Raw genomic sequence first — 15,369 nt, 5'->3', positions numbered from 1 at the left:
ATTTCATTGGAATCACTTTCAAAACTATTTTTCCATAAAAATAATTCTACAAACATAGAAAGCCAATCAGAATCCTACTTTAAAGAGTTCAAGGAATTGAAGTGGCAGATGACATAATTGTAGCGCATTCCTATGATGAATAAAATGTTATTGCACTCTGGTTTAGACGCTAACAGCGCTATAGTAACCTTAGTTATCAATCATGGTGTGAATGGGCCTTAAAACAGCACAGATTTTATGATCATTTTGCGATTGTTGCTTTTCAGATTGTACAATAAAATTCCGGTAAGATCTTGGGTAAAAGCACGACTGTGTGACATTAATGTTATTTTATGTTAGAATGTACAATGCACATTGTAGCATAGACTTTGATCTCTATCATCCCATTTACAATGTGTTGCACGACTGCAAAGCAAGCGTCATCTTGGGCCAGTATCATGTGAATGCAATTAATAAGCCATCACTGAACATGTCATACAATAATAATAAAAAAAAAACATCAATTGTTCTGTCATGACAGAAAAGGTCTTAAGCGATGATGGTTCTGTGATATTTTGCTATCATGTGAAGTGAAACTCGTTTGCCAAAACAAATCTCAGATGTGGCATTTTTCCTCTAAAGCACCATTAAGTAATCATTCTCAGCTGTTAGCATTAGGTAAAATGGGCACGCATGCTATAAACATGCTGTGAAGTGATTTGCTCTTCAAAGTGCTATAAAGAGGCGCCAATCAGAAGCTTTATGGGTTTTGTGCGCTCCGGAGGCAGAGGGAGAAATGAGAAAGGAGCAAGCGAAATGCCTATCATGGCCTATAAAAGAAAGGAACAAGCACATTCATTGTTCATGAACACCTCCCAAAGAAGAGGACTATCATTTTAATATCTCTTTAATGTTCTGCTGGAAATATGCATGTCTTTTGGGTTCTTTCTGTTCCCGCAGCAGGAAGATAAGTCTGATTGGCTGGCAGGATTTAATTAGTGGTACATTTTATCCTCTGTGTAAGTCCCACAGTTTGCCACATACCTACACTCTTTTGTTCAGACTCCCTTTCATTTTAGTTCTGGTTTCTAATAAGGACAGGATTATACAGACGTGATGGACATCCATTATTCAGGTTGGGAGACGTGACTTAAAATTAAGCTTTTTGTTTCATTCACGTTGCGAGTAATTATTCATATTGATTTGACACAAACATGACCACGAGAAATATAAAGCACAAATATGTATTCCTTACAGTTATATAATTGAAAGAATGGTTCAACCGAATATAAAAACAAAACAAAACAAAAATAATTTTGTGTTTTGCAAAGTTTGCTGCTTAGCTGGTGTGGTGTTCATTCACATTGTTTCTAGGTTATTGTGTGGAGTGATCAGATGAATTTTAAAAATAATTCCTTAAAGCTTCATTGGCCAAAATATTTTATTTTTATAAAAAAAAAATCCTGAGACAAAGACAAGATCCTGACACAAAATGACCAACTAACATTAATTGACTAACTATATCAGCAGTGCATGTGAAAGTGTGAATGAGTACTAGTTTAGATAAAATCACTATCCTACTAATTAGAATAAGAGCAGACAGATTGCTATAAAAAGAGGGATGAATCCAATCATTGTGTTCTTATTAGCAATGGTTACCTCCAAAGAAACATGTGCAGCCATCATTTATTTGCATCGAATGCTCTCACGTGCAAGGAAATAGCTACAAAAGAATATTGCATCTTAAAGAACCATTTACTGGATCATCAAGAACTTCAAGGATAGAGGTTCGATTGAGGTAAAGAAGACTGTAAGGATGTCAAGTGCAGGACGTCTCCTGAGGAGTCAGCTACAGAATCGTGTCTCCAGCAGTGCAGAGCTTGCTCAGGAACAGCAGCAGGTTGGTTTGAGAGCATCTGCACACACAGTGAGGCCAAGACTTTTGGACAATGGCCTGGTGTCAAGAAGAGCAGCAAAGAAGCCATTTCTCTCCAAGGAAAGAGTCAAGAACAGACTAAAATTCTGCAGGAAGTACAAGTTATTTTCTCTGATGAAGCTTCCTTCTGACTGTTTGGGACATCTGGAAAATCGATTGTTTGGACTGTGGTGTTGTGCCAACAGTGAAGCATCCTGAGACCATCCATGTGTGGGGTTGCTTTTCAACCAAGGGAGTGGGCTCTGTCATAATTCTGCCCAAAAACACTGCCATGAATAAAAAAATGGTATAAAAACATCCTGCAAGAGCAACTTCCAATGATTCATGAGCAATTTGGTGATAATTTCTGCATTTTCCATCATGATGGAGCACCATGTCACAAAGCAAGAGTGATAAAGAAGTTGCTCGAAAATCAGTACATTTAAATTTTGGATCCGTGGTCAGGCAACTGCCCAGATCTCAATCCCACATTGAACCTGTGGTCAGTCCTCAAAAGGTGAGTGGACAAGCAGAAGCCCACAAATTGTGATCAACTCTGAAAACGAATAAGGCAAGAATGGATCAACATCAGTTAGGATTTGGCTCAGAAGCTAATATCCAGCATGCCAGAGCGAACTCCAGAGGTTATGAAGAACAAGACTCAACACACTTGAAATATTGACTCCTCATAATTTTTTGCCAATAAAAGCCTTTAAATCTTAAATGTTTATCATTGTAAGTAGAAACGTTAAAACCTAATCTATAAATACTGAAGCTGCAAACTTATATATATAGTTATATATAGGTTATAATTATATATACACACACACACACACACACACACACACACACACACACTCACACACACATGAACACCCAAACATTCATATTTTAAATATATATTTTTTACTTTTAAATTTTCTTTTCATTTAGATTTATATTTGTGTATGTATTACATGTATATAATGTACTGCAATGTGCTAAACCTATATAAAAGTGTGTGTGTGTGTGTGTGTGTGTGTGTGCATGTGTGTGTTGTCTTGTTTTAGCTACTTTGTGGGGACCAAAAGACCACACAAATGTAATAAAATAAGGAAAGTTTGACTTTGTGGGGGTCTTTAAAGCGGACCTCAAAAAGACATGATCTATTATTAAAGACTATAAAATGACTAAATATACTATCATCCAAACCTACACCAAACCTAAACCTACCCCTCACAGAAACCTATCCTAGAAACCTTTGTGTTTATGTGGTTTATGAGGGCACAAATGTGTATAATAACATGGGGATTACATAAGTATAACAACGACAAGGTGATTTATGAGGACATTTTCAGTGTCCCCGACTATTTTTATTTTTTATTTTTATCATAGAAAACTGATGTGAATGAAGAAAGAACATGTGTATGTTCTGGACATCATGATATGTTTTTCATATGTGTGGACTACAGTGTCCTGTCAGAACGGTGTTGTCAGATTCAAAGGGTCTGGGTTAGGGCTCGGGGCACAGTGCAGACCAACATAGCCCTGAAAGAGTGCACTCACCAGGGGTTAATGAAAGCTGCCATGGGTCGGTTACCTCACAGAATACTTTCTGCTCGATTGATATGACAGCCCACCCCTGGCAACATTCAGCTCTGTCTGTCCTACACACCCACAGACACACATAGAACATGCAGCAGTCTGAGGCGATTATATAGGCTGAGGTCGAAACTAACACATTTACTTTCAGTTTTACTTTCTGCTTATTATTTGTTGTTATTTTAAGTTAAAGCAAGCATATAAAATATGAAAAATGTAGCTTGATTGTATCCACTGGGAATTGATTTTTGATTGCAAAGACAAATGATGATATTCTGTGTGCATTAATAAAATAAAAAGAGTTGATTTTGATGTTGTGTTGATGTTTAATATCCAACAATTTTCAGAGCTACTTCCTTCCTCTTCCTTTCAGTGTTATCGTAAATGGCCTTATGTGTATTCAAGGGCATCTACGTCACATGAAATACATCATCAGCCCTCTTTGAGAGAGACTGAATGCACCAGTTCATCCACGGCATCGGCGTCTCGGTCGCTTAGCATCTGATTCATGTTGATCTGTAAGGCTAGATTCATGATGTGAGTGGAAGTCAACAATACATGTAATGAAAATTGCTCTTCTACCATCTGGAGCCTTATGTCAGGGGCTCATTCATGAAATAAGTGTACCAACAAAGACACACACACATACACGCATTCTCAAAAGAAATGCATACTTTCCCAAACTGACCACTAGAGTGCTGTGCAGCATTACAGATAGCATTCCCATACAATTTGGAGACTTAAACACACTATATTAGTAATGTGGCCTTTTAAAAGCATGCTTCACATTATGGATTTCCCATAATGCTTATAGCGTCCTGTAAGTAATGAATCAATCTTAAATTAATGCCTGATATTTAAAGAAGTGTGAACTACTTTGAATAATAGTTCCAGAAATCTTTTTTTTTTTTTTTTTTAGATTCAGTTTAGAATATTTTTAAATATTTAAAGGACTCACCATCTCTTTATAGAAATAATGCTGAATGGCAAACCAACAGTCCTAGAAACATTAACTAATTAAGACTCATATCAACATAAAAGCAGAAAAGTTGTATTTGTTATAGAAACTTCATAGCTTAAAGGTCATGTTGCAGGGTTAATTTCTTAACGAATTTGTGCAATTTGCTTGTTGGTAATAAACATTTAAACTGTTATCCATTATATTATATGTTGTTGGGTATCACAAAATGGAATATAATACGAAAAAGTAGATACTATCTTACAGCAGTCTCCTTTCCCCCACAATGCATTGCATCACGTCACGTCACGTTGGGGAGAGAATTTACCAAAGCCCGCCTTGAGAGCATTGAGAGTGACTTGAGAGAGACGAGTAGTAGACGAGAGTATTCAGATAGCGCAGATTATAGATAAATAGATAAATGCATATATATATATATAGATATAGATAGATAGATAGACTAGATATAAAGATAGATAGACAGACAGATAGATAGAGAGATATCGACCAACAGCGATCCAAACGCACTCGCTTCCCTACAGCACAAGCTTTCCAACGCAGTTTCCATGGGACAGCACCGCCCACACAAGCACCTGCCAAACACAGCGACACACACGAGGCTACGTTTGCAACAACATTTTCACCGGAGGAAGAGATAAACGCTTAGAAACGCCCATATAGCTAGCATGATGCCTTCTATTTCTAGATGACAAAGTTTACCAGTTCTAAGACATTATGACAAAGGTTATCGGTACTTATCTTAACTAACGTCATGATCACTACACACACACACAGGGGGAAGTCGTGTCCAAATGGTTAGAGAGTCGGACTCACAATCGAAGGGTTGTGAGTTGGGGGAAGTGCATGTACAGTGCTCTCTCCACCCTCAATACCACGACTTAGGTGCCCTTGAGCAAGGCATCGAACCCCCAGCTGCTCCCCGGGTGCCGCAGCATAAATGGCTGCCCACTGCTCCGGGTGTGTGTGTGTGCACATTGGATGGGTTAAATGCAGAGCACAAATTCTGAGTATGGGTCACCATACTTGGCTGAATATCGCATCACTAGATATAAAGAAAACAAAGATTTTTCACTCGGATCTATTCAATAACAGTAAAAAATATGTGTCATTATTGTGCACTGCTGCTCGTAGACTAGCTCCATTGTTGCGATGCTAAATGATAGCAACTCACCAGGACACTTCACCAACTCTCCACTCATTCTCCTCTGACCATGCATTTAATTGGCTTTGACGGACATCAGTTCTTGGCAATTCCTCATTTGCCCTCTCACATCTGGCTGGTTCGAAATTACACAGCTGCGGGCCATCATACATGTTGGTACTTGCCACCTCTTCCTCATCCCAGTCAGTCGCTATAACGTTAGTTCTGATGCTGCGTTCCAGGCAGGTTTTTGAGCTCGTAATCACTATTTCATACCACGACTAACGACTTCATACCGTTCCAGGCAAGTTACGCCAAACTTTCTGAGCACAAGGAATTGTAGCTAGATTATTTACTTTATTGCAACGTTACATTGACCTAAAATCGTTTTTAGTATTATTCATAGGGGCTGCCATTGTTGTTTCGCGTGCTGTGTGACCTCGGAACTCGGAGAACATCGATCAAGTAAGAGACACGAGTTCACGGGTGGGAAGTCACCGCTTTGACTGCCGTTCCAGTACATTTTAATGGGTTTAAGGTTGGAAAAACACAGGTTACGGGTTGCCTGGAACGCGGCATCATACTAGGCTTAGGCTACCTTTCCTCGACTTCTCCCCAACGTGACATCATCACCGAGTTGCGTAAAAAAAAACGTTAATACCAAAAACGTAGAAAACTGGTCTTTAAGACCATTTTTGAGACATTTTAAAAATGATATACATATCTTGAGTGATTTATGTACCCATTAATTGAAAGTGGTGGTTAACCTGCAACTTGGCCTTTAATTCGTAATTAAAGACAGTTGGAGAGAACCAGTTCAGATGAACTGCTGCCAGACCGTCTTTTAAAATGCAAGTCAAAGTGTTAATGCACATATTTAAAACAAAGAGTAGCCTATTAAGATTTGCCTAAAAGCATGCCAGTTCAGCTCTGAAATGATAGAAATAATCTGTAAATTATACAGAAAATCAATTCCACAGAAAAGACCAAAGAACATCTCAAAATAATATATGGTGGCACTCCTAAAGAACAAAAATACCCATCCATCCATCCATCCATCCATCCATCCATTTATATTCTTATTTTAAATATTAATATTCCACAATATTACTATTTATAGTTTTTCTTTATCAAATAAATGCAGGTTTGTTGAGCATGTGCTTAAAAAAACTGTATATATAAATCTTTGTTGATGTAAATATGTTTTTTTTATATTACTTTTTATATTATTGTCTTTTATATGTCTACTGTCTATTGGGTGAAACACTGCATCACTGCTCCTTCTTTAACCCTCCGATCTAATGCAGTGAGTGTGTTCAGTGGTGTGAGGTGAGTGTAACTCTGGTTCAGTGGCGCTCAGGCCGGGTCTAGTGGAGGTGGATGTAGACACACTGAGGAGAGAGGCTGATTAAGAACCTCCGCAGTGAGAGAGCAGAGCAGCCTACTCCCATGCTACTGGCTGACCTTGCACAATTCAGCTCCATGAAGCCAAGTCACAGCCATCGCTCTGCAAGAAAAGCTTGCTGACCATATGGGTCATGCCTAAAAACAATGTTTTCCTTCCTGTCATGCAAAGTGCCCCCACCTACAAAAATGCAGACACAGCATTCAATGCACGAGCCCATAAACGCTCTGAGCCATAGGGAGAACAGTATCTGACATCATTATTGCCGGATTTTTGTTTGGATTCTATAGCCTCAAGGAAAAATTTATTGATTTATTTAACCTTCATGTTGCTACAAACCCATATGCTGTTATTTTTTTTTAGAAGATAAAATATAATTTTTTTTATTTAAAATATATATTTAAAATATATATATATATATATATTATAAATAAATATAAAAATATTTTTTCTTCATGCAATTACTTCTCATAGCTTAGAGGTCCACATTTAAGTTGTTATTCACAGATAATATCCAGAACTACTCTTGATCAATTTGAATTTGTGAACAAAACATTTAGCTCTTTAAGACTTGGATTTGGTAGCACTTTAATAGGATTCATTTATTAACATGAACTACATTAGACAAGATTAACTAATATAAAAAAAAATACTGTAAATTAGAAGTAGTTGTTTCTATTAACATTAGTTTGTGCATTTTTGTGACTTTGTAGCCACCTACACTAATTACAGTGGATTTTTTTCTATCGTAAAGCAATGATGCCTTTTCCCAGAATTTCGTATTCATTCACAAAACCTACAGAATCTCAAATCAGACGAAGAGAGCATGAGAATGAAATGATAACCTTTCGACGTGAGTGAACCATCAGAATGATTTTCAAAAAAGATTTTTCAAGATTAAAAGGGAAAACTTCCATAAAGATGCTTTAATTCACTGTTGAACCAACACAAGTTAATAATGAACAATTGCGATTTTAATTATACAACACTGTTTTTCACATTCTTAGTACTGAGCTAATGGGTATCTAATAACAAACAAGACCATTTTTTGTTCTGTTAATTAAGGTTTAAATAATTTAACATTATTTAATGCATTAGCTTTAATGAGCTAGAAAACAACTTTTACAGCATTTATTAACCCATGTTAGTGCTAATAACTAGATACATTATTGTTCATTAATTTATACATTTGTAAATCCAAATTGAAATGCATCAAAATATTCCTATTCAAAAATCAGACTGAATAGTTTTATCTCAAATCAGATGAATACAGTCCCTGAGATGCATCTCACTGTATTCCGTGACAGAATTTTAATTTTTGAATTCATTATTCCTTTCAGACCGAATATATATATTTGCTTCAGAATAACTTTTTGGAAAGTCTTTCCACACAGCATGAATGTTCAGGGTGAATATAAATAGATATATTGATTTGTGCACGGGGGTGTATTAGTGTGGATGGTAACAGCAGACACAACAACTTGGCTGATTAGTTTGTTGGTCAGAGTACGAGAGGAAACCAGTGGAGGTCTGAATAATCAAAGCCTGCGTCCCTGTGTGCTGTCTGCCAATAGACCCCCTCATTACTGGGATGTTGACAATCATCTACACCAACGGAGGCACTATTTCCTAGTCCTCCGAGGCCGGATCCTTTGAGTGTCATGGGGGATGGCATCACAAAACACTTGTATGATAGAGAGAGATGCTTTGTACAACAACAACAGCTTGTTTCTCCCATCCCTTTCACATGTATGAGTTTGCTGGCATATTCTGTGTACCTTCCTGCAATGTTCTTTCCTGTTCTCTTTCTCTCGTGGCACTAATTACATGGTTACACTAAGCTATTATTAGACATCCTCTTTGTTTACTTCATGTCGTCTTTGTGTGCGTGTGTGTTTTAGGTAGCCTTGGTTTCCAAGCGAGTACGCAATCAAGCACATTTGTACAATCACTACTTATGCAAAATAAGTTGGAGATACTATCATTGCCCAGAAGCGTAATGGATTTCAGAATCAATAGAATTCTATGATTGGACGGAATCAGTGAGTCATTATGAGATCATAATGACTCAAATCAAAATTATTTACTTAACGAGGCAGTGATTTGCACTCTTGCACACACTCTTCGTTACGAACAATGGTGTAACTTCAGAGGTGAAGCTGTTACATAATGTTTTGACAGGTTTGGAGAACTGAAAGAGACCTCACGCCATGAAAATAAATAAAGCTGTCATTAGTTCACATAATTCCTCCACTATTCAGAATGGAGCTAGTTTGATTAACTTTGTGACAGCCGCTGTCAGCTTGCCCATCTCGTTAAATTTAAATGATCCCTACAATGCTTTTGTTATTCGCTATTCAATTGAAATATAATTAAACATTTAATGTGATTCATATGGACCCCTGAAGTAACCTGCCATGGCTTTGTTCTATTATTGATCAATTAGACAGTAATTTAATCAGGACGTTTATTTATGTTTATAATGGGAAGATTTATCCGGATGCTTTGTAAGACGCTGAGAAGGTGGCATGATTTAATGGAACCGTTTCATATCCATTATGACCAGTGCTTTGTTCTAATTTAAAACAGAGACATGAGACTTTTAAATTTACTTTCATTATTATTACCTGCGCCGTTAGGGGACTTTACTATTATGAGCATATATGCAGCGAGGGAACTAAAGCATGACGACATTCTGCACACTATAAACTGACGGGGTGTCACGCGGTGTATTCATACAGAAAATGACACCATTAAAATTGATCAAGTGTAAGAGAAAATATCAGGAGCCGTGGGGTGAACCCCACTTTCAAACAAAACCTTCATATGCAGTCTATCATACCTCCATCAAACCCCTGTTGCCATTTGACTCCTATGTGTTAGCCATATATAAATGAGCAGCTATAAATGAAACGAGTTGTGCTGATGAGATTTGGGGAATGTGAGAACTTCAGCGCAGAGTAGGCGATAATGTTTGGAGCTATGCCTTCCAACAATGACAGGGATGAGGAGTAAATTGTGGGACAGTTTGTTTAGCCATGCCTATGTCTATTTAATAAGGGCTTCTTGTTTTATTCGTGCTCAGTTGTTGTGAGAAAGCAACCTCATGAAGTATTTAACCTGCTGTTTCTCCACTGTGTAGAGTGTGCAACTACTTTATTCAACTTAGGCCCCGTCCACACGGAGACGCGTTTCTGTGAATACGCACTAATTTTTTATCGGATAGGCGTTTCGTCCACACGGATCCGTCTTTGCGTTTTCGTCTGGATGGCTAATCCGTATATTTTCTGAAACGATGACGTTATCAGCCCACGTCTCCCCCCTAGTCAGACACCTCTACGTCACGTAACAGCAACAAAAACATGAACAAACACTGAACGATTGTCTTTATATTAACTAACATTAACACTGATTAATAAATGTATTGTTCCATGTTCGTTTGTGTACCACGCGCAAGGTTTATGAGCATAGTCCAAGTCTTCTTCTCTGTTTTTAGTGTATCTCTGTGGCAGAATTACAGCGCCACATACTGGTCTGGCATGTATACTACATCATTTTGCAGTTTCGTGTGTACGCGGATATTTCTTGAGACGAGGAAAAAAAAGATTGGATTGGGGTAAGCTCCGTCTCCGTGTGGACGAGGCCTTAGGCTCTTTATAAAAAATTAACCTTGAACCTTGATAATCTTGTACCATATTGAAATAAAAATACAAAGAATAATATAATATATTCCATTCATTGTTATTAACAACATGAAGTGCATACAACATTATGTCAAGGTTTCCCGAACTAGGGTTCATGAAGGAACTGCAGAGAGTTCATGAGTTAAATGAAAGCTAATAATTACTTTAAATCATAAAACTGTAATATTAAAATTAACCATCTTAAAATAAAATAAATCAAAATAATACACATTATTTTATTGGTTTACCTGTATCTCATGTGACCATTAAACTCAACACAAACTGGTGCTTTGGCAATCTCTAGACAGAAAAGCAAAATAGAGAATAGTTAGCGTAGCAGCTTTTCATGACATTTCAAACTAGGCACAATCATGTACATTTGATCAGGTGAAACTAAAGGTTATGAGATGCATCATTTGAATGAATGGCTGAAGAGATCTATTTATACAAAGTGAAGGCTATTTCCTAGTTTAGGAGCCAAATGTGAAAATGCCCTACCACTAAAGTGGCCTTTAATGACTACACTGTGATTCTTATAATGCATAATGGTATGCATGGTTTTTCTGACATAATAAACCTGCTTGTAAGCTCACCTGAAAAGTGCTTAGTGAAGATCAAAGACTAAAATGGCTAAAATGGTTTGGTTGCTTCAGCACATGTGCTTTTACCTCACATTTGCTTTTGTTAAAAAACTTTTGGTTAGGTTTAAGGTAGGGTTAAGCGTGGAGGCATGTTAATTTCAAGAGCATTAACTCTGTAGCACTACTCATGAACATTTCATCCAAACTGCTGTGATATGTACAAAAACCAACGTAATAAACATGCCAGATTCATGTTCACCTGTTTCCGATATAGCTAAATGTAGTTTTAGCTCCACTCCTGTGGTCAAGAAGCATTGCGATATCATTTTGCAGAAATGTCACCACAGTCACATTTTTTTTTCTGACTTTTTTGACTGATAGTTTCACAAGGAGACAATTAAAGCTTTATCTCTGTCTCCAAGACCAATCCAAGGTGCTGGAGGAATCCAATGTAACTCACTGTTAGGCAGTCTCAAGGTGACTACACTTTGAATGACTTCTGATTTTTAATTGAACGCGCCGAGACATTCACAAGGCCCAGGAGAATCCACGGTCGAGGTGAGCGTGAATACGTAGCGCTATGCAAATGCCTTCATTCCCCCTCTCACGATAATTAGGATGGGTTCCCTAATTCCACAGAAGTTGTTACTGACTTGCAGTGACTTCCTCTCTAATGCAAATGCGGCACATCAGCCAGCTCATGCGAGACCAGAGATCAAAACACGTATGGACCGCTTCATGCATACTTCATAGGATCTATCCTTCCCAGATCTGCTGCTATTTAAGAGGAGATGAGCTTTTGGATTGCATCCCGTGAAGAATGCATTTCTTCAGGATCCCATTATGGAAGCTACAGTTCAGAAAGAGATTTTAATGGCAGGGTAAGCTCAGCCAACAAAAGTGAAGCTCTAAATCAATCAATGATTAAAACAACACTGCTGGCTTCTCGGTGGCTGGCTGCTTTTAATTTCTAGCCCAAACCAGCCTCAGTGCTCTTTTCAATTTTTCAGCGATCCCTCAAAGTTGCCGCTTCGCCAGCGTGTCTCCAGAGAACCGCTGCTGTTGTCTCGCTCGTCCCGCCGCCCATCGACAAAGTGGCTGGAGGGGCTTCTCCTGATGATGCTGGTGGAAAAAAGGCCCCTATTAATTACTGATGTGGTCTCAGAGCGGGGACATGACAGCAGGTAAATGAGATTCAGGAAGAACAGCTGCAGCTCCTCATCTCCTGTGCGAGCTATTCTTAGAAGATAAAGAGCAGGCCGGATGGGCACTTGCCGAACGAGCCAAAGAAATGAACAGTCTCGAAATGTCCTTGAATAATGGACCTTTCCGCACGTTAAGTGGTGTGATTCTTTTTTTATTTACATCTCTGCACATTGTGAGGAAGTGGTTGACTAGAGACAAGGACAGAGAAATTTGAGAGGAATTCGAGGAAATGTCCAAACGCAGAAATGTAGCGCATTCCATTTGATCATTTCAACACCTGAGAGCGCACCTGATGATTCCCAGAGATCTGAGTTCCCATGCAGAGGTCGCATCAAATATTCATCAGATTTCTTTGGTCTCCACCGAGGGATGAGTCAAAAGATGAATTTGTTCATAAGCAAATTCTTCTTCTTGGAGAATTCATTCAGCTCGGAAAAAAGAATCAAGTCTCAGAGTGGGACACGGGTCAAACCCTTTAAAATGATAATTGATTTATGCATATCTTGAAATGTGGCTCATTTGCTTGTAAAGTTTCTTTCCTAAACCATCCTTTGGCTGTTGATCCTTATGCTTGTGGCATAATGCATTCACATTAACGTTCCTCTCATTCATGATGAATTTGTTGCAATATATGTTTATTTTGGGAAAAAATAATGGGTTCTGCATTTTGCAGCAACAGTGATGTTTTTGTGGGTGGGCTGAGCTGAATTTGGGCATCAATCTTTCCCACTCCCTGCTAATGATGGGAGGTGCAAGGTGGATGCTGAGCGCAGGTTAGCTGAAAGGTCCCAGATTCCAGCACGGCATTATTTACCGTGGTGGGAGACACACACACATACATTATAGACATCTGAGGAAAGGTCACAGAGAAAGATGGAGAGCCGCGGTAAATTGCCTCTCCATCACATTATTGGGCTTTCATATTGCCAAGTCAGTCATGCTGGCACACGAAGGGCCCTGACCTGACTGCTTATTCTGTACACTAGTAACATTAGCCTGAATGTCTGATACATGAAATCCAAAAGCCTGAAAGCAAGAGATGAGACTTCATGGAAGCTGAGATTATTTGCTCTAGTATTTATTTGCTCTAGTATATTTGCTCTAGTTGCTGTGTTTCTTACTCTAAAACTAGGGCTTGTGTTGTTCATTATAAAATGAATAAAGTCTTCTAAATCCACCTTTTAATTAGAATTAATCTTAAATGAATTAATCTCATTTTTCAATATTTGCCTTTTTATAGACAGTGTCTATATATAAATGTCTAGTCATTACTCTAATGTCTAGTCTTTTTAATGCTCATCTGTTACAATAATGTAATGTCTTAAATTATCTTTTTTTTTGGCGTGGCTTTGCTTCACAGAAATTGATATGTTCAATTCTATTCATTGATAAACATCAAAGAGTGTCTTTGAAGTCTTTATTATTTGATTTATCATGTCCTTTATCCTTAATTTTGTTCTCTAAGCAAATATGGATATGGAAGTCTAATTAAAATTAAAGACTCTCTTTGAAATATTATTTGTTCATAAAATCCTTTTATAGCTGGGTTTATAAAATAATGTGGTCATTTTAATTATTTGAAAAAATAATATATATATATATATATATATATATATATATATATATATATATATATATATATATATATATTAATTATTATTTAAGGAACACCTAAAATGAAATATGTTGATTATTTATTAAATATATTTGCATTCATTTTATTGTTGTATTCAGTATAAAACAATATAATTTCTATTATTAACTTTACTTTTTTAAGTAAAGATTGATTTATGTGATTAATTCTGGTAATGAATCTACATATCATTCGATTATAATTTTTTTAATCAATTAACAGCCCTAATTAAAACCCATCTGGATACATTCCCAAATTACATCACCTGAAATACTTGCATGCAACAGAATGGAGAGAGATGACAGAATCAATTGAAAATTTGATAGAGTAAGTCCCTAAAAGGGCCTGGAGTCATATGTAACCGAACAGAGCGATTTATCACCACTGGCTTTTATGTCCATTGTTTACAATCCTTGGGTCCTGATTGAAATAAAGTGCAGGGAATGTTTTCCCAGGACATGTAATTTCAGAGATGAATGACCTGTCCTCATTTGCTCCCTGAGATCAAGATCCATAGTGCATTGAAGTTCTTAGTGACCATTACAGAGAAAAATTCGGAAACACTGGAAATGTCGGAAACTGTGGGATTTCACCTCGGGCACCGTCTGACAAAAGACTGTGACTAACTTTAAATCCGACTCTGTGTGAGCCTTAATGACTTGACAGAAATTAATTTCACCGACCACGCCGCACTCCATTGATGAACCTGCTAATGGAACGCCTCAACTCCATTCTCATTTATTCCTTCATCCAAATTGACTCAGCCAACTGCTGATTCAGTAACTTCCATATATCCGTGAAATCTTAAGAGCGAGTGTCGGAATAAAGGCATCTATTTATCATCCTCCATAAAGACATTTCACAGATGTCATGCTCTACCAAAAGCCTGGTTTAACGCCACAGTCTAATCACACATGTTCAGACGACATCTATGAAGATGTAGGAGACGGGGTTTTGGATGTTAAACAGTGTTTTGGATTTGCTTGGCCCATGTTTATCTAACGGTAAATTATTTACAGCCGAGTGCCCTGAAATCCCATATTCCAGATGTAGCCGTGCATCATTTCCATATATGAACTCATTGAAAGAGCACAATCTTTCCATTGGGACGGCGTAAAATTGTGTTACTCAGCAAATCAGCCTCTCTCCATCCGGCAGCTGGAGTAAATTAACAACACAACATCAGCTCAGAGCGGGATTGAAAAGGCTTGCCGTGGAGCTCAAAAGGATCAGGACATCTGTACGTGAGCGTGTTTGATGGGCCGC

The sequence above is a fragment of the Carassius auratus genome, unplaced genomic scaffold (assembly GCF_003368295.1).
Source record: "Carassius auratus strain Wakin unplaced genomic scaffold, ASM336829v1 scaf_tig00214480, whole genome shotgun sequence".
Lineage (NCBI taxonomy): Eukaryota > Metazoa > Chordata > Actinopteri > Cypriniformes > Cyprinidae > Carassius > Carassius auratus.
This window is presented reverse-complemented; position numbering follows the sequence as displayed.